This window comes from Symphalangus syndactylus, chromosome 5, assembly GCF_028878055.3.
Source record: "Symphalangus syndactylus isolate Jambi chromosome 5, NHGRI_mSymSyn1-v2.1_pri, whole genome shotgun sequence".
Classification (NCBI taxonomy): domain Eukaryota; kingdom Metazoa; phylum Chordata; class Mammalia; order Primates; family Hylobatidae; genus Symphalangus; species Symphalangus syndactylus.
The window spans coordinates 61915001-61935252 of record NC_072427.2 but is presented as its reverse complement, the minus strand read 5'-3'; the positions used below and the strand labels follow the sequence as shown (position 1 = coordinate 61935252).

Genomic DNA, 20252 nt, shown 5'->3' with positions numbered 1-20252 from the left:
CCCCCAACCCCCAACCCCACCACCACCGTGATTTTATTTTTATCAACCCCTTAGGAAATTTCAGAGGGCTTTTTTTCCTATTCTTTGAACACATACAATGGGAAAATTAAAACTTCTGAATGTTTCTTATCTATTAATCTGTTGATAAGATGTTGCTTTAAACACATTTTATATTACTAATTAATTTAATTATACATACTGCAGTTGTATTAACACATTTTCTGTTCTCTGCTCTAACATGACACAGTGCCCTCCCACAGCCACCTTAACCTAAAGCTTTAATTGCTTTCTCCTTAGCCTCAGCTCATGTTTGATTTATCTGATTTCTTTGTATAAAGATTCTCTAGTTTATGATGTGTACACAGTCATTAAATTGGTGTTGATGTTTATGCAGTGAACTTGCCAACTGGTTACAGCGGACATCCCTTTATGAATTTATGATGGGGCAATAAAGACAAGTGTCAGAAACCTCTTGTCTGGGAGGGGAATCACTTTCCTTGTGCTATGTTGGAGACAGCAATGTGGACACTTCCACTAATTTGTACAGCAAAGGAAAATGTTGAAATCCAGATTTTCTTTCAAATCGTGGGCACTCTCTGATTTCCTGTAGGGAGATTTTTTCAAATGTGGGCACTCTTTAATTTCCTGCAGTGTGTGTGCGTGTGCATGAGACACACACACACAAATGTTTGCACTTTTTTTTTTTTTTTTGAGACGGAGTCTCGCTCTGTCACCCAGGCTGGAGTGCAGTGGCGCGATCTTGGCTCACTGCAAGCTCCGCCTCCTGGGCTCACACCATTCTCCTGCCTCAGCCTCCCAAGTATCTGGGACTACAGGTGCCCACCACCACGCCCTGCTAATTTTTTTGTGTGTTTTTAGTAGAGACGGTGTTTCACCGTGTTAGCCAGGATGGTCTGGATCTCCTGACCTCATAATCTGCCCGCCTCGGCCTCCCAAAATGCTGGGATTACAGGCGTGAGCCACCGTGCCTGACCAAATGTTTGCACTTTTAAACAAAACTATATTATATTTGACGATTTTAACCAGGCATTCAATCTTTGTAAACGTGACTGTCTATATAGCTAGGTTATTTACAGAGTCAGTGTCAATAATCCAGAATTCTCCAGCTATAATAAGTAAATGAAGTATTAAATATTTGAAGACAAGGGCCCTGTATAGTTTTCTTATATCTGTACCTTTTTGGCAAAAAGAAAAAAAAAAGCCAAAAAGACATTGTTCTCAAGTCTTAAGTTATGAGGAGCTGAAATTTACATTGTTTTTCATTATGGGAAGATCTTCAAAGATTATAATTGTGAGTTTAATTTACTAACAAGGAGCAGACATGAGTCTTCTTGACTGAGAATGTAAACATACTAATTTAAAAATAGATTTATATGTATTGTATTAGTGCTTCCTCCTGTGTACATATACTGGTTTGATCTTTGCCCTTTTACTTTTCATTAATATTTGAAATTAGAAGTCAGAAAAGTTGATTCTTAATTTTCATATACACTACAGAGGATTTATCTGTAAATATTATTTATTTCAAATTTTCCTATGTATGTATAAGTTTGTTTTCATATAAACAATACCTTTAAATAACTAAAGAATTAAGATAGAATGTAAGAGCTCAGAAACACAGGAAGAGTGAGCCAAATAAGGAAAAAACACTTTCGTGTTTGAAGAAAAGGATGGACGAATAGGGAGGTGGAGAGAAGGAAGGAAGGAAGGTGTTCCAGATGGTTTTGAAATTTGTGCAGTAGAGGAGAAGATTCTCAAATGTCATGTGGTTTTCTGAAGAGACAAAAACAGGACTTTAATGTTGATGACAGAGTAGATAAACTGGAAGTGAGATAGTGAAATTCATTTTTATCTACATTTCCTCTCAATTCTCACCCTTTATGGGAGCTCTTTTTCTTCATCCTGAGAAAATTCTGATAATCAAATGCAGTTAAGAGTGCAGACTAAGAGAAGAAATACAACAACGTCCCATTAGGAAGGTTGTGGCTGATGAAGGCTTAAAATACTTGCTACCACTTAACAAGTAAAAATGACTGAAATGTCATAGAATGTTCTTCAAATGTCTTTAACAAAAAATCCAAATAAGCTAGAACTAAATGATGGCCGGTTTACATTTTAAGATGAGAAAGAGAAGTGAGGAGGACTGGTTTTGATCTGCAGCAATCATCTATTAAATAGATACATTTTTATGAGATCCTCAACTATACAGTTCTGAGCTAGGCACATGCAAAATAAAGAGTTGCATGAAATATGGTCCATTTTATTGAGAACTTTACTCTTTACCCCCCGGTTTCTATAATGCAAGTACTATAATGTATATCTCTCCTACATGAATAATATAAATGAAGTGTGACCCAGATATCAGCTGATTCCTTTGACTGCACAAGTGAATCCCTTTTAAACCAACATAGACTTGATGCAAAATTCAGCCGCTTCATCAGCTTCCTTAAGAAATCCAGTCATATCAAGGATTTTGTGAATTCTCTAGTTTTACTGAAGACTTTTAGTGTCAAGGGGAAGTGTCACATCACATAGCATGCGTATCACTTGAAAAACTCCCTTTATGCAATCTCTTCCCAGGCCTCGCCTCTTAACTTTAATCGCCTCTCCACCTCTTCTCCTAGGCAGCTCTCAACACAGCTTCTCAGCAATTCAGGCTGAGTAGCTTCCTGCTTTGACAAGAAACTTGCCTGCCATTAGAAACACAGGCCTGGGGGATTTATTTCAACCCCTATTTTTCAACCCCCAGGCTTATCAGAGATCCTTTTCAATAGAGCTGATTCTTCCTACAAAGAAATTTCTAACCAGCATCTAAAAAAAATTTTCTCTGTATGATTTTTTTAGAAGTACAGAGAAAGAAAAAATCACTTCAAAGTAGTGATCAAGGAAGCTTGATCTTGAAGAACTGTGTATCAATCAGAATAGGATTTGTTACGCTGCTTCGACAAATAGCACCAAAAACCTCAGTGGCTTAACACAAAAGAGTTGTTTCTTGGGCACACAAAATCAGTGGTGAGTTCAGGCTACTCTCTGAGGCTGGCTGTCCTCCTTACACAAGCTCAGTGTGTAAAGTTTCTTCCACTTTGTGACACCTCACTCTTAACAAGTACCTCTATGATTGCAGCAGCAATAGAGAGGGCTGGGGGAGTTCATAGCAGCAAGTGAATTCTTCAGCCCCCAAAATAGCACACATACCCTTAATCACAGTTCTTTGTCTAGTGATCAGTTGCATGGTCCTGCCCAATTCATGGGGAGGAGAGGTGTAGAGGGACTGGGAAACACTGTGTTCCCTGTGTATAGAAAAAGGGGAGGAGAGAAAGAATGGTGAGCTTTTGAGTATCTGCAAGATGGAAAGTGTTTTGGTGGCAATAATAGAGGAATAAAATGGAAAGAGAAGACAGTGTGGTTTGGTTAGGATTTTATATTTGTGTTGCAGAGTAGTGGGATATAAATTTGGAAAGATAGTTTGGGATATTGTGAAAGGTGTTAGAATGCAGGCCAATAATCTGTTTTATTGGTGATATGGAGCCATACAGGTTTTGGGAAGGGTATGAATGATCCATTTGATGTCTTGTGTACTTGCTAGGTGGTGACTGCTGGGGCCAATTTGTAGTCAATTTAGAGACATGAAGATCAGTTAAAGACTTTCTTCCAAATCAGCTTAGTATAAGGAAAATACCTACATTCTGGTGTTCTTGGGGAAAACACAAAGGACATTGTCCTAATCCATCTTCCCTCTACACGTGTCCCAGTTGAAGATTCTTTTTGCATCCTATCTCACCTTATTCAATCAACATACCTTTTAAAAACATCACTTTTAAGACCCACCAACAGGAAAATAAGATGTTGAATAACCACACATCACAAAATATTTATATTTACCAACACTAGTGATATCATGAGCATTTAAAATGTGTTGGGATATCGCTATGTGAGGGTGACAGGATTGATGTAGAAAACTCCCATTACGTGACAGAGCAATGGAAACAAGGAATGATTCTGATTTATGACTGTATTTACCCAGTATGAATAAATAAATAGCTACTATTTATTATGTGCTTAATTACTATGTGCCAGACAGCATGTTAGTACTTACATCCTTTAACATGACCCACAGGCCCAGGATGGTCTGGCACCAGCTACTTCTCCAGCCCCCATCCTTCCACTGAGCCCCTCTCACTCTGCAATAGGGCTCTGGGCTCCTTGCCATCCTGCCTCCTAGCTGGCTCTGACTACACTTGTCTATGATCAAATGTCACCCTCTCAAAATGCTCTCCCTGGCTACCCTACATAAAAGAGCAGCATCCCCAGTTATTTTCTATCTCCGTATAGTGCCTCGTTTGTCTTCATAAAGTTTGTTACCCCCAGATAGATGCTATATTTTTCATTTAGTGCCTTCACTCCTTGCCAGAATGTAAGTTCCATGAGGTCAGGGATTTTTCTGTCCTGTAACAGTGCCTGGCACTCGATATCTATTTGGTCAATTAATACGTGACTTATTTAAACCTCATAAGAACTCTATGAGGTAGGTACCATTATTTTTCCTATTTTATAAATGAAGAACTCAAGTCCTGGGGTGATTCAGTAGCTCCTTCAAGGTTTTACAGTAAGTAATCTGCAAAGCCAAGATTAAAAGCCAGGACCGTCTGATTCCAGAGGCCCTGCTTTTAGCCATAATACTCTTCTGGTGAAGCTATACTAAGATCATGGTAATTAAAAGTTACTGTAAAATTATTCCTTGAGAATGTGTATGCTTGAGCCATTTCTCTGACATTAATATGTATTTATTGAAAACATGATAAATATTTCTATATGTATGAGAAAGTGAACTTACTTCCCCCTTCTCCCCCGAAAAATGGTGTCTTGTGGAGCTAATAGATGGTGATCGTAAAGAGCAAATTTGCTCATGTGGGCCAAATGTTTCCTCCTGCAGAGTGGGCTGCTTCCCAAAGAATTAGCCCTCCTCAAAATGAATTATTAACCCCAGCATCCTGGCCAAATTCCCACTTGGATAGCCTAGGAACTGTTCAAAACTTGGAATCTATTGAAATTAGCTTGGCTTGATTGCAGTTTCTGCATTAATTGTGATATAATAGAGTTTCTCCAGAGATTTGAGCATATATTATTCTAATGTGTATAAGCTCACTTTGTCTCTTAATCTTTTTTAGTTTCTTCTTCCCCTCGTGAGATATGGCCTGAATTTCTTTATAAGTTTTTGTTTTTGTTTTAATTTCCCAGAATGAATGACAGTGAGCTCTTTTTTCTTGGACTTGTCAAAGCTTTTTCTCACTTGAATGACTAGTTAGTCTCCTGGTCATTATCACAGTGTGTTGCAGACATTAGCCACAGAAGTTTCTAGATCCCCAACTCTCTTGTGCAACTATAGCCTGGGTTAGGGAAAAGTTTACTCCATGAAATTTTCCTAATTATGTCTTTCAAGTTTCTTCAAGAAGCTTATGTTCTGGTGGGAGACATATAAATATTTTAAAGTTTAAATTAACTGACCTAATGGTGGAACTATTCAGGACTTCCATATTCATCCTACAATTACTGGCTTTTAATTTCTTTAGGCAATTTTGCTAAATGTTATAGGCCACTTGTGTTGTCCATGAGCAGATATAATATCACTTACATTCTGGAGGGACAGAGAGGTATGAGTTTAGTTAAATTACTAAATCTTACACAAAACTAAAATACCTTAGAAATTCATCATCTTGCATTGTTTTGATGGCAACTGTAGACCTCATATAATTAATCACATCTTGCCAATATCACATAATTATTTTATCTGTAAGTTGGCCTTGCTTGCCTTGAGTTGGTATAATCTTCAGTGTAATAGATTATCCTAGAATGGGTAACATCACCAATGTTTTCATATCCAAAGTTTCTCTCTAATCTATATGAAGAATAGGAATGAAGATTTTGTTAAAAGAGAAATAATTATTCCTAGGAAGTAGTTAGCCTCATGGATTTTCAACATAGGGAAAGAAATTGAGAACTCAAAGCTTAAGTTCTTGCATTTAATTCTGCCTGGATCACAAACAAGTAATAAGTCACAAATGCTTCCTGAGTTCGGTTCTTTACCTTTATCAAGTGAGATGAGACAATGGATATGAGCCATGTGCACTTAGAACTTCAGCAGCTAATATTAGAAAAATGCTTTGAAAATGACAGATGGAAAGAGCTATAAATGCAATTGCTAATGGATTTATGTGTTCTCTCTCTCTCCTTCCAACCTATTTCTGCCAGTATTTTCCAAAAAATTTCCCAGAGCTCCACCTGAAGTGTGACCTGATGACACCATAGCACATGTGTTTCCTGAGTTGGTTGAGTGTTTCCAAAATGTATCTACACTTTAAATTCAAATGTTTATCCACTAGGGTATTAAATTATGGAAAATGTTACTGCCTGGGAATGACAGTCATATACTTCTGCCCAGACTATTATGACAAGTTCTATGGGGCTTTCTACAGGTTTTTCCCCTTCTTTCTGAATCAATATGGGCTAATAGAAATATATAATTTGTCATGAAAAAAATCCAGATTTTCATTTATGTAAATAAATTGATAGAGAGTATGCTTTTAAATCTGTAACATGCAGAATTTTTCCCTCCCCTTGTCATTAGTCTCCTCCCAACTAGGTGGATCTAACTACTAATTTGAGAAGGTAAAGACTAATATTTCCCTTGCTTTCCTTGTGCACTCTAAATGAGACATTCCCTGTTTCAGACTCAGGTCAAGCACTGAAAAAATATTCATTCCCTTACAAAATACTTACTGAGCTATACTGCTCCCTAGACTTTTTCCTAAGAAGCTGGACATACAGCAGTGAATGGAACACAGAAGAGAAAATCCAAGTGCTTATTAGTAAATCCACCAGAATGTTTCATTTGGCATTTTTTTGTAAACATCTAGATTTGTTCATAAAGAAATCAGAAAAACATTAGTCCTTTGGGGAGCATTAATTGTTTGGCAAGAAATTTATTTATCTTACAAAAGGACTCACTTTAGCGAACAGCAAACTCCCTTCATGATTCAACTTATGATATTTCAATTTGCATTTACTTCAGTAAAGCACAGTCTATGTTGAGGTTCCCTTGCTGACAGGTTTTATGCTTACAATAACTTAGGGCTAATAGTCCTAAATGTCCAAAAGAATGTAATGTCTCCAGAGAGTGTGGTTCTAGGTTCTTCTATAACATCTTTAGCATTCCATTCACTTAAAATGAAAATGGACAATGTGTTCAGGAACTTATGGGAGCGACTTAAAAGAAAGCATAACCAGACAAATGCCAAAATGCTAATTTCAATCACTGTTTCTACATTGCTCCAGTCACCTGACTTGTTAAAGATCTTGCCTGGGATGAGGCAGCTATCCATCAATGTTTGTGGAATTGTACAAATACCACGGCAATAAAATGAAGATAGGTTTATTCATTCCTTGCAGTAGTATGTTCCCAGGCCATTTCAAAATTGGCTAGTTAGGTTGGAAAGAAGATGAAGACTTTATAAAATAGTGGTTTATGCATTTCTTCCTTAATTTCCTGTTTGTGCTCTACACTGTATGAAAATTTTACACATACAAATACCTGAACTGACAAAGTCTTTCCTTTAGTTTCTGCCAGGTCAGACTTGGTGCTAAATGGTGGAGAGTTTGTCAGTATAGTTTCCTCAGTATCCAGGTCAAATCCAAGTTTCACTCTTTTTTTTTTTTTTTTTTTTGAGACGGAGTCTTGCACTGTCACCCAGGCTGGCGTGCAGTGGCGCAATCGCGGCTCACTGCAAGCTCTGCCTCCCGGACTCAAGCGATTCTCCTGCCTCAGCCTCCCTGGTAGCTAGGATTACAGGTGCCCGCCACCATGCCCAGTTAAATTTTTTTTTGTATTTTTAGTAGAGTTGGGGTTTCACTATGTTGGCCAGGCTGGTCTCGAACTCCTGGCCTCAGGTGATCCGCCCACCTCAGCCTCCCAAAGTGCTGGGATTACAGGCATGAGCCACAGCACCTGGCCAAGTATCACTCTTATATGGGGAGCCAGAGTCCTGAGTTGAATGGTGATTTCTATCCACACTTCTGATCTCTTTGAGATAATTTTGGTTCCTCCTATTAATCTCTTGCTAAAAACTATCCTCTCTTACCTCCTGTCAGTAAATGTCTTCATTTAGATAATCAATATTTTCATGGTACATACATACAGATAGTATCTTAGATTTGCTTAATGATTTTCTGCTTAGAGTCTAAAGGCCATTTCTGGCTTATTTCTTGCCATGTGGCAATCCTTAAGTGTTTTGCTAACTTGGAGAATGAAACCCACTCAGCTTCTGTTGCATGAGGTTATATTTCCAATTACTCAAATAAAGGTATTTAAATTAAATATTTTAATGATGTATATGATTCAATCGGTAACACATGAGTAGCCAAGATACCTTCAAACTGTTCTTCAGGCTACAGTCGGACCTTTACGTCTGTGGGTTCCACATCCGGGGACTCAACCAATTGCATATTGAAAATACTCATGAAAAAAAAAGACAATAAAAATAACACTGCAACAGTAAAAAATAATGCAAATAAAAAATGTAGTATAACTATTTACATAGCATTTACATTCTATTAGGAATTATAAGTAATCTAGAGATCATTTAAAGTATACAGGAGGATGTGCATAGGTTATATGCAAATACTACACCATTTTATATTAGGGACTTGAACATCCTCAGATTTTGGTGTCTGAGGGAGTCCTGGAAGCAATCCCCCAAAGTTACCTTGTTTCAGATGAAAAAGCATCCTACTCTATGGGTAACTGGTTAACTCACCTTATTCTGATATATGAATGCCCTTCACATTATGCTGGATATGGGTCAAACTTAAGTTCTTCTGCCAAAGCCACAACATACCAGGTATCAGAAATGCTAAAGAGTTTTGACCATCATTCAGAAAAACATAATTGTTTAACAGCAACCAACAATTCAAACTATTTAACAGGCACCAGCTGTCAGAATGAATGCTCAGCTAATCAAAGCATTTGCTGGCCATAGTGGTTCATACCAGTTGAATTTAGCTACATTAAAAATTTGTCCTTTTAAGGTTCTGTTTTTGTGGAGACCGCCATTTTCAGGGCTTCCTAAACGCTTGTAAGAAATGTTTTTATGCAAATACAGAATTATTTATTTCTAAGGATATAAAGATATACTACTAATTTCTAATATACAAATCAGGAGGAATAAGAAATAGCTATTGCTTTCTATCAAATCTTACTGCTTAAATGGATTTAAAAAATATGGCTGGTGTATACCTTCACATATTTATATTTTAAATATGTCCGCCATTATTTCTCTTTCTTTTGTCCAGTTGATGAATAGAAGCAAATATAGTAGAGAGATGATTAGACTATTTTCTGCTGAGGTCAACTTGTTTACCCAAGCTAAGAAAAGCCTTTTCTGAATATTTTCTGATTTTTTTTGTCCAAACTAGGAAAAAAAAGCCACATATTAATATTTAAGTAAACTATAAACATATATCAGCATATAGCCTTATTTTTTGCCAAGAATACTTTTAATGTCTGTACTTTCTTTTAGTCCTTAAATTTCCAATTTATTTGTATTTACTCAGCATTGTATTCCATTGTGGTGGCAAAAGGTTAAATACTATCAAATGGTTTGATATTTTAGTATTTAATCACTTTTGTCTTGAACGAGTGAATGTTTAGTCAGTAGATATCCAGATCATGAAGATATGTATATTTATTTTGGGGGGGGTTGGTTATGGTGTAGATTAGATGGTTTATGATCTTATAATTACCAGAAAAATGTATGTTCATAGGTATAATGAAAAGACATTTTGAAGGTGCTCTATTTACTAATCAGTTGATTTTGTCTATATACAAATTAGAAACTCACAAAGTGATTTTCTTTTATATGCTCAGAAATACTTTATATTTAATGTATCCATGCATTCTAGAGTTTAGGTAAAATAGTAATGGGGCACAAAGATAGATTATGTTGTGGCAGTACCTTGCTCTGTCTCCATCTTGATTTAGTTTAACTTTCACTGCAGAGGCTGTTCTAAAAAAAGGGAAGGAAAAACAAATTGATAAGATAAAACTGTGGGGCGTTCCAAAACAAATACTGCTAACTGACCTCTTTGATGGCCTGGGTAAGAGCTTTCTTATTATGGTTGGTTATTATAGTTGATTGCTTTATTTACTAGTACAATGCAGAACTAAACTAAGGTAAACACTTGGGTGATACCTTGTTTTACTTTGTCATATTTTGTGGTAGACTGGTAATGATGCTTCTCATGTATTTTTAAAAGTCAGATAAATTCCGAAACATTTTAAGAATATGAGACTATAATTAAACAGAAAAAATGTCAGATGTTTTGAGCCTGCCTTTCTTAGGGTGTTCGTCTAAGTGTCTAGTTGTCTGAAACACTCATTTATATGCAGAAAGAAGCTCTCTGTATATGTTAGAAAAAGAAAGTAGTTCTGAACCTTTCAGCCAAGTTCCTAATGCTGTTGTTTTATACCTTAGAGTTTCTGTCTTAGTGAACTTTAAAAATGAAAGAACTAACTCTTATTAAGGGGTTGTGTTTCCTAGCCCTCCTGATTGAGCCTTTCTCCATAATATGGTGCAAGAAATGGTCAGTCACTGTGAAGGTTCTCCTTTTAACCACTCCTGTCTATCACAAGAAGTCATTAGTTTACAGCTACTTCCTTCTTGTTTTTATAACTTTTTAAGCTTATCATTAACCCCATTCTGTTATCCCATACTCTGAGATGAGCAAAGAAGATACTATCCACAACATTTCCATTGCTTACTCTAGAGATAATAACCTTTTTGAAAAAAAAGATAACCCTCAGCTTCTTTAAACAACCTCTTCCTCTTTAAATCCATGTTAGCTATCTCTTGTCCAACTAGACCTTCAGTGCATTCTTATGGTAAATCAGACAAAATTATTCATTGCATAATCTGTGCAAGTAAAATTGAATGGGACATACTGAAATTATTTATTATAGCTTTTAATGTTGCTTAATAATTCCTTAATATTTGCCCCAGATTTTTTTCACCTAGACTTTTTAGTCATGTTACTAAAGAAATGTTGTAATGGACTAATCACTAATCCTCATTTCCTTCTAACTCAGTCTCATAAGGCACTGTGTCTGGACCTGTTAAGTAGGATTGTTGTCATAAGATTAAATACAAGTATCTCAGTTGTCTAGACATTATATAACTCTCTGCTACATACTTCAGACTCTTGTTTTAAAGCAATCCCTTAGCCTATTTAAAATGAATAAATTAAATGTTAATGTAAAGTCCAATGCATTTATTTCTTTTCCATAGTGTCTCATTGTCACCATCTGGATTTGCCATTTCTTCCCAGTTCTCTACATGTATAAAGTTTTATTCTTGTTTTAAGTAAGAGCTGATTTTCACTATTTCAAGTTTGATGTGGATAAAGAGTTGGTATTTTCTGCCTCTTTGTGTTCCTAAATCTTCCTTCTCATTTGCTATCTGGCTTTTACCTCCACTAACTTCCCTTTCTGTAATTTTAAAATAGTATTTTGGGGATGCAAAGAATTCACTTGTCACCTTTTCAAACCTGATTAGTTCAGCACGTATTTATTGGGTACCTCTTAAATGCCAGGCAGTGAACTAGCTTCTAGAAGTAAAGTACGGACAGCCAGTCTCTACTCTCAAGTCACATATGGTCTAATAGGGAAGAGAGGCAAACAGGCAAGCATTTGTAATGCAGTGAGTGTGGCAAATGGGGAAAGATAGGATGGCAAAGAAAGACGTAGGATATGGGTGTTACGTAACTTGCAGGAAAAAAATCTGGATATTGGCATCTATAATTGCTTGGTAGAAATAAGATGTTCCATAAGAGTGTTCTCTGAGATCATGTGTGTGAAATTTCTTTTCACTGGAGAAATCGGGGACATCTTAAAAGACAGGAAAGCCAGCGAGGTTTGGCCAAGCCATTTTGCCTCCGTCAGCCTCAGTTTTGTAGGCATAAAATAAGAAGTTTGAGTTAAATGACCTCTAATATCCTCTCTAGGTCTAAAACTCTGAATCTGAGTTTTTCTTTTGCAGTTCACTGAAAAATCTAAATAGCCTAAACCTGTTTTGAAATCTATTTCAACAAATGATCCATAAAATAAATAAGTACAAAATTCAATTTTTTGGAAAAGTGGTCTGGCCGTAGAATTGAGTGGCCCCATAAAATATTAATTTGGTCATAGTGTGGAAATGTGAAATGATTGTTAAATGAATCAAGGCCTTATTTGTGGCTTTTGGCTCATTTAGTAAGATTACCCATTAGCCATGTAGGCAGCATCACATGCATGGCCAAGCAGCTCATGGGAGCATCCTAACAAATGTTAAATAAAAATTATCTCTCTCTAGCCTTGGGAATATATTTCTGTTATAGTCAAAATAAGATTGTACTCAGCTTTAAAGTCTCAGTCAATAGGAAAATAATTATATTTGTTATGCTTGAAATTCTGAATCTTATCTGCAATATTTTTGTTGCCTTTTTGGAAGTTTAGAGGTAAAATGAGTGTTGGTGGTATCAGACCATCACTTAATTCCATCACTCCCATTCATATAAACTCACTTGATTCTGTTAGAATATGTATATGTAACATTTCTCCTTGCAAATGTTTTTGTTTCTCCTTATCCTAAGATACTCACCTTTTTTCCTTTTAGTCATTAACTTTGGTGTCTTAAAACATTCCTTCTCCACTTTTCTATTTTATCTACATCTTAATAATAAATTTAATAACTGTTCTTAAAATCTTTGGATGATAATCTGTCAGGCTCATTCAGTATTCCTTTAGCTTATCTACAGAAGAGAGTATGCTTTTCTCTTTGCTCTTTTTAATGAGGCCTTCTCACTGTGACTCTCAGTATCCACCAAACATTTTAATTTCTTAGGATCTGACAATTATTAACATCTCTCAAACCTTTTCTGAATTCTATAGGATGCTATTATTATAATTCAATCTATTTACTTCCATGTAAACTCAAATGGAAGTGAATCTTCCTGAAATGGTCACTTTCCCCTCCTCCCAAATATACATCTGGCATTAAATTTAAAAAAATTACTAATTTGAATGTGAAGCCTGCATTTCCACAACACCAAACATCTGGATGAAAAGTAAAAAATTCAGAGATGTCTCCAAATATCCGAATATTGTGTTCATAAAACAGTTAAATGATTGTCTCAATCTCTCCATATTTATCTGAGTACTTATGCATCTTATCTGTGGCACAGCCAGTCCTTTCTGTCAGGAAACAGTACCATTTTCAGAACTAATGCATTCAGTAACAAGTATGTATTGAACACTTGTCCTATAGGAAACACTGAGCTAAGTGCTGTAGAAAGTTCGAGGTTAAATAATTCTTGAACTCTGCCCTCAAATGATTTGCAGTCCAGTGGGGGATGTAACACAGGTGCACATGTATACATAAAAGACAATACGAAGTGAATAAAAGCACAAGAGAGGAGGAAAGAAAGCACTGTGGAAGTTTGTGGGGAGTGACTACTTCTGGCTTGGGAGGGTTTTCCACTGTTTGAATGAACTATGATGGATTAGTAGGGCTTGGACATGCCAGAATCGTGGAAATGGAGGAGAATGTTTTGATCCCACACCATTTGAAATATACTCTCCTTCAGCAGCCGGGTAAGGGAATTTTACTGAATTCAAATAACCCTAAATTAGCCAGATGATTGCAATAGTTTTTGTATCATTTTGCATTATTGCAGCCTTTGGTTGCTGTAAGGTTATTGAGTCTAAATGTGTTTTTCAGGTATTTTGATTAGCAAATTTATATTCATCTCACTTTAGAGTTTCAGCTTTACACAAAAAACATGCTAAAATGTACTCTCTATGGTCATTTTAAGAAACATCGTTAAAATTCCACCTTATCCTTTGCTTTTTGAATTTAGATACAAAATTTTCACACTTTGATATACATTGCATGCTTAAGCCTCTATCTTTCAAATTTTATGATTTAAAAAATCTATTGGGATCACTACTCTGATAAACTTTAAAAAATCTTCAATTCTAAAGTTTTTGCTGTTTGACCAGAGTCTGTATTGCCATAGAAATTAAAGCAAAATGAATCATTTCTTTTTTATTCTTTTCCTTTTTCTTCTTCCTGCTCCTTTTCCTCCTCGTGCTTCTCCATTTTTTTTTTTTTTTAACAATCATTTCTAGCGGGAGGGGAAAAGGGAATAAACTGAAAAAGGTCCACATAATCCAAATCGGGCTATGTTTATTATTCAGAACTAATTTATTGGCTGAAGTGACTGAAAGGTAAAAGGCGGTCACTTTTAGGTAAAGCTTAATTTAGGTGTAGAAACGATGTTAGGAATATGTTTTCTGTATCTGTTGGCTCTGCTTTTGTCTGCATGAGCTTCATTCTCAATCAAGTTCTCTTCATTCAGTGACAATAATAGCCATTACTAACTCCAGGCACACATTTTACTGACTTAGTAACCCCAGTGAAAAAACAACACTTTAACAGTTTCATAACTGACTCCCATTAACCTAACTTGGGTTCCATCTTTAATGCAAACAGCATGATTATTTGTGTTGACTGGCTAAACTTGAGTCACTTAGCCACCACTGACTACATCCCTAAATTAAAATCAGGGCACTCTTATCAAAAAGAAAGCGGAAGTGGTATTTCAATTACAAACATTAATGTTAGAGTGGAAAAGTCCTCCACTAAATGTTAGGAGAGCAGGTGGCTCTTACCAAAGCCAATTTATATGACCTGATGTAGATTATTTAAGCTTTGTGAGCCTCGGTTTCCTTATTTACATAAATTAGGTCTCAGATCAAGTTCTGTCCAAAAATCTTTGGACTCTTTTTGTTTTTTTTTTTTTTGAGACGGAGTCTTGCTCTGTCGCCCAGGCTGGAATGCAGTGGCGCGATCTCGGCTCACTGCAAGCTCCGCCTCCCAGTTTCACGCCATTCTCCTGCCTCAGCCTCCGGAGTAGCTGGGACTACAGGCGCCCGCCACCACGCCCGGCTAATTTTTTTTTTTTTTTTTTTTTTTTTTTTGTATTTTTAGTAGAGACGGGGTTTCACCGTGTTAGCCAGGATGGTCTCCATCTCCTGACCTCGTGATCCGCCTGCCTCGGCCTCCCAAAGTGCTGGGATTACAGGCGTGAGCCATCGCACCCGGCCCCAAAATCTTTTGACTCTTAATGTTTTGTGGTTCTGATTTCAAGAGCTAGAGACAAGGATGAGGCATCCAGAAAATAAGAAATTTGAATATAGAAACACAAATCAAGAGATACATACTGTTTCATGCAGAAGTGCTTCGGCTAGAAACAGGAGTTAGCTTGGCAGTAGAATAGTGAAGGATTTTTACTACATCCTGATGTAGTGGCTAGACAACTTGAGAGGGGTGTGTATATGTTTGTCAGAGAAAGAGAGTCAGAGAGATTCAAAATTAAGCATCACAAACCTTGTTATTACAACCTCTATAGGTGTTTTATATCCCATGTATATCTTTGTTAACCTTCTCTCATTTTACCATAACAGAGACTGCGTCCCAAGCACAGTCTTGTTTAAAGTAACAAAGCTTGAATGAGAACTTATGTCTAATTTCTTTCATTCTTTCTACAAATATTTAGAGGCACTGAGAAAGAATGAGGGGGAAATACAAAAGTTAAAAATCCCAAGGCTTTACCTTCAGGAAGTTATACTTAACAGAGATGTAAATAAAGCATGACAATGAAAAGCTAAAAATTATGAATACCAAGTAAATTGCTATGGGAATTTAGTGGAAAGGTGATTGTCTTCCACTACAAGGATGGTATTGGTTTAAAATATCTTAATTGTTTCTTGTTTTACCTTCAAAATTCATGACAATATACATTCTATTCATAGCATAGGAATTCTTGTTACAGAATAAAAAGGTATTTAAAAAAGAAAAAGGTATTAAATTAAAGACCATTGAATAAATTTGGCATTGCAGGAAGATGCATTTATTTATTCAGGGCTTAAGTCCTTGGCATGTCTGCCTGTACCCTATTTTAGTAAGCATAGTCCCAGATCAATAAATGATACCTGCCCAGTGCATTTTTATTATCCACATTAGGGACATTACTTAGAGGGTTTCATGAATGAGTGCCATCATCAAAATGAAGGTCACCTGGATTAACTCTATAAAATATATATCTTGGAGGGGAGCAAAGAAAAGGAAGTGGTCATCATAATGATCAGTTTCCACGCATAATGATCAGTTTCCAGGCATTTCCTCAAACTAAGATTCTACCCAACAAGTTACTTGACCATTATCTAAATGATTGTATTACACTGTCACAGAAGTAACTTGACAAATTGTGCATTGTTCAGTCAGCACTCATCTGGTCAGCTTTGTAGACCAGCAAGTGAGTCAGACTTACAGGGTAGGAAGGTAACTTAAGAGGCAGAACTGATCTTGGAGATGTCTTGCTTTAAAAAAGTCCATGAAAGAGTTACCACAATGCAAGAGAATATCTCATTGTATAAAAAAGTTAGGCCGAGCGCGGTGGCTCAAGCCTGTAATCCCAGCACTTTGGGAGGCCGAGGCGGGCGGATCACGAGGTCAGGAGATCGAGACCATCCTGGCTAACACGGTGAAACCCCGTCTCTACTAAAAATACAAAAAATTAGCCGGGCGTGTTGGCGGGCGCCTGTAGTCCCAGCTATTCAGGAGGCTGAGGCAGGAGAATGGCGTGAACCCGGGAGGCGGAGCTTGCAGTGAGCAGAGATCGCGCCACTGCACTCCAGCCTGGGGGACAGAGCAAGACTCCGTCTCAAAAAAAAAAAAAAAAAAGTTAAATGACTATAGCTTCTTAAAAATATGAAGTATATAAATTATAGTTAATTTATAGTTAATTTATAATTATTTATATAGTTATATAATTAATTACAATTTTAAAATTGATATTATATTTTTAAAATTATTTAAAGCAGTACACACATAGACAATATAGGAGTATATAAACAAAAAGTTTCTACTCGATGCCCTACACAACATGATTCAGTGTATATTTTTCCAGATTTTTTTTGCACTACAAGCATAGATATGTGTGTATGTTATTTATTTATTCATCAGAAATAGATGATACATATTGCTCTACAACTTGCTTTTTTTACTCAATAATATATGGGGACAACCTTTTCATGAGAACCTCACATTTTATTCAACTGTCATCCAGTTGATAGACATTTAGGTTAATTCCAAATTTTTAGCCTTCCAGATACTAGCTTTTTCATTCATTGTACATATCTAATTTATGAGGTGATTCGAGGTATCACTTAAAGTTTCAAAACATCAATATAAATTCTTTCAACACAGAATAAAGTTTATGATAAATCAGTTTCAGTTTGGATATCTTCACAGAGGGGTTAATCACAAAAGAAGTTGACTATTTTTGGTTCACCCATAAAAAGTCCCAGTGATGTATTCCAAGGATATTGTAGATCTATTTCCATGTATTTGACAAACCTAGTTAACCCCAAAAGGAAAATAAAAAAGAAGAAGGCCTAAGGTCAGTATCTTGAATAAAGATAGCTTACTTTCAAATGAGTCCTTAGAAGAATGGTAATTACATTTTCTATCTACATGAAGTCATAAGCCATACATGTCTTCTTAGCTTTTTGAACAGCTGTCAGTTGATATTCAAAGTTAGAGGACTGTTGTGATTGACTTCTATTCAACAGTGGCTTTAGAATTCTTTCGAGATGTGAAAAAGTTTAACCTATGCTGGCTCTTTCTTGATGAGGGGAATCCTAATCATTGCTATCAGGTTACAGTGATGTGTGCTCTTATAAGTAAGTTGAGCCACCTCTGGGCCACTGGACTAGAGTGGGTTGGCCCCCAAAGTGAACAGACTAAACTATAGCTTTAGTCCAAGAATATGAAAACTGACAACAAATTATTGCTTGTGGTCTACTTCCAGTTTTCGAGTGCAAGCATACCAAAGTTTATTTTAAATTTGAGCCAGTCAGACATTTAGTAATATACATCAAAGAAGAAGTGAAGGCTTCCCATGTTTATTATTTCAATATGATGTCTGTTCTAATAAAGCAGAAGAATGCATATGATAGACTATGTAGTAGAAATTCTCTAGTTCCACAGTTTGGCCTTAAATGTATACATATATTTGTAAATTAATCCAAAACACATTGTCATGGTTCCAGTTCCTCTGAAAGCTGATTGTTTTCAATCCCCTTTTTAATTTTAGAAATATAGTGGCTGATTGCCAGAGCACTTTGAGATAAGCAATCCACCCCATGTATAAAAGGGGCATGGAATCACGAATGTTCGAAAACCACCGTTATTTAAATAAGTTAAAGTTATTATGGTCTTCCCTATTAATTAAAAAAAAAAACCATCTGTGCAAGGTGAATTTTGGTAAGGTACCAATTTTTTTAATGATTGTGGATGGAATTTGCAACTGCTTTCATAGTGAAAGTACAGCTCAGGGATTCCCAAGATAAAATGCACTGTGTATGTAATTCTGTGGTCATTTGACTAAATTTCTAATAACACACTGGAAAGAATTATTGTTATTCAATCAGAATTTACAAAATTTACAATCAAACTTGAAGGAATTGGCTCTCCAGTAATCTACCATTTCAACTCTTCTGCTTACATCCTAAATCTTTATTTCATCTAAACCTTCTCTCTCTTGCTTAAACACATATGTACACACACACACACACACACATACACACACACACACATACAGAGAGAGAGAGGCAGACTCTACAAACCGCATTTTGTCAGAACTGCCTTGGACAAATGCATCACAACAGTGAACAGTGAGCAAGACTAAACACACAAAAAAGATCAAAAACACTGCATAAAGAAACAGCACACTGGAAGACATTACCAATGCAGATCTAGATAGTCTTGTAATGCATCCTTATTTTCATTTTAATTTGTGCTATTTGCAAAATATATTTCTGTTGGGCAAATAACCTATAAACCTAGGCTCCAAAAATCTTGGAGGGGCAAAAAGTCAAAGGGTGCAACTCGCCTGAATTTGGCAGGAAAATACCATAACAGAAAGGATTTTTACATTTTTTTTCCACCGCCCATCCCACCCCAGCCAGTGTTTTCCGTCCATTAAAATTTGTACTCCAAGCCTTTTCCAGTTTGAAGCCACACTGGCATCAGTGATGAGCAATCCTTCTTGTTTGTGCAGTCATTCATTATCTCCATTACCAAAAGGAGAATGGAGGACAATTACATTGTTTGGACGAATCAGAGTGTTAGGAGGAGTATTTGTCATGGTGGCAGAGTGCAGCACCTGACAGGCAACGATTGATGGCCAGGAATGAGTGTGAGTGGCCAAAGCAGCCTCATAGGATGCAAATTACTGACTGTGGATTCCAATTTATCCTGTTCATTTTTCTTGCCCATGCTGAAGACCATTAGTGGTTTTTGAAGCAGTGAAGGGGTCATTACTAATGTGGGTAGGCTCGAAGCAGGAGGGGGAAAGGAGGGGAAAAGCCTTCTGTAATTACACAGCTTTCAGGAACAGGCTGGAGGCCCTAGCCAAAAAAGTGTCAACACCTCGCAATCAGAAAAATTTATTTTCATTTTATGCTTAACCCATATTAACTCAACATTATCATCTTTCTTTGTTAACATTTGCAGAATATTAAAAGCCTGGCTTCTATATTAATACAAATCTAGTTAACCCCTTTTGCTATACAGGGGATTTTGTTTAGCCTAATGGCTTTTGGGTTTGCTAATAAGTAATTGTGCACGTTTTGGATAATGTACGCTATTATAGAAGATGAAATACCTGAAGAATAAAATCTTAGATGATTGAAAAACATTCACTCTTTCAAATACTGGAATGATTAGAATATTCTGAATGGAATACTTTGTTGTTCCTAATGTCACCCTCTAATAATGTTGATGGGAAGTGTCTATTACAAAAGGCTTTCTACTTTATGAACGACTTTGACATGCTAGATAAAAGTTTACTTTTTTGTTTAAGAAAATCAGTGAATTTAGAGCAGGGATCTATTTAATAGACATATTTCATAATTACGTATACCCAGTACGGTGTCTTTTAAAGTAAAGGTATGGGTCTAAAATAACAATCCTTGATTTTAGAATCAGAGAGGAAAGTGGCTTGATAATGGAAGAACTGTTCATTATAAATGTTGGTAAATTTCTATAGGAAGTAAAGAATTAGAAAACACCAAAACC

The 20252-nt window shown here is 36.3% G+C and overlaps 1 protein-coding gene across 11 annotated transcripts in view; it reads left to right on the top strand.

Moving 5' to 3' along the window:
- Window positions 1–20252, top strand: part of MEIS2 (Meis homeobox 2) — a 211979-nt gene that overhangs the window by 131535 nt on the left and 60192 nt on the right. The gene's annotated exons all lie outside the window — the stretch shown is intronic.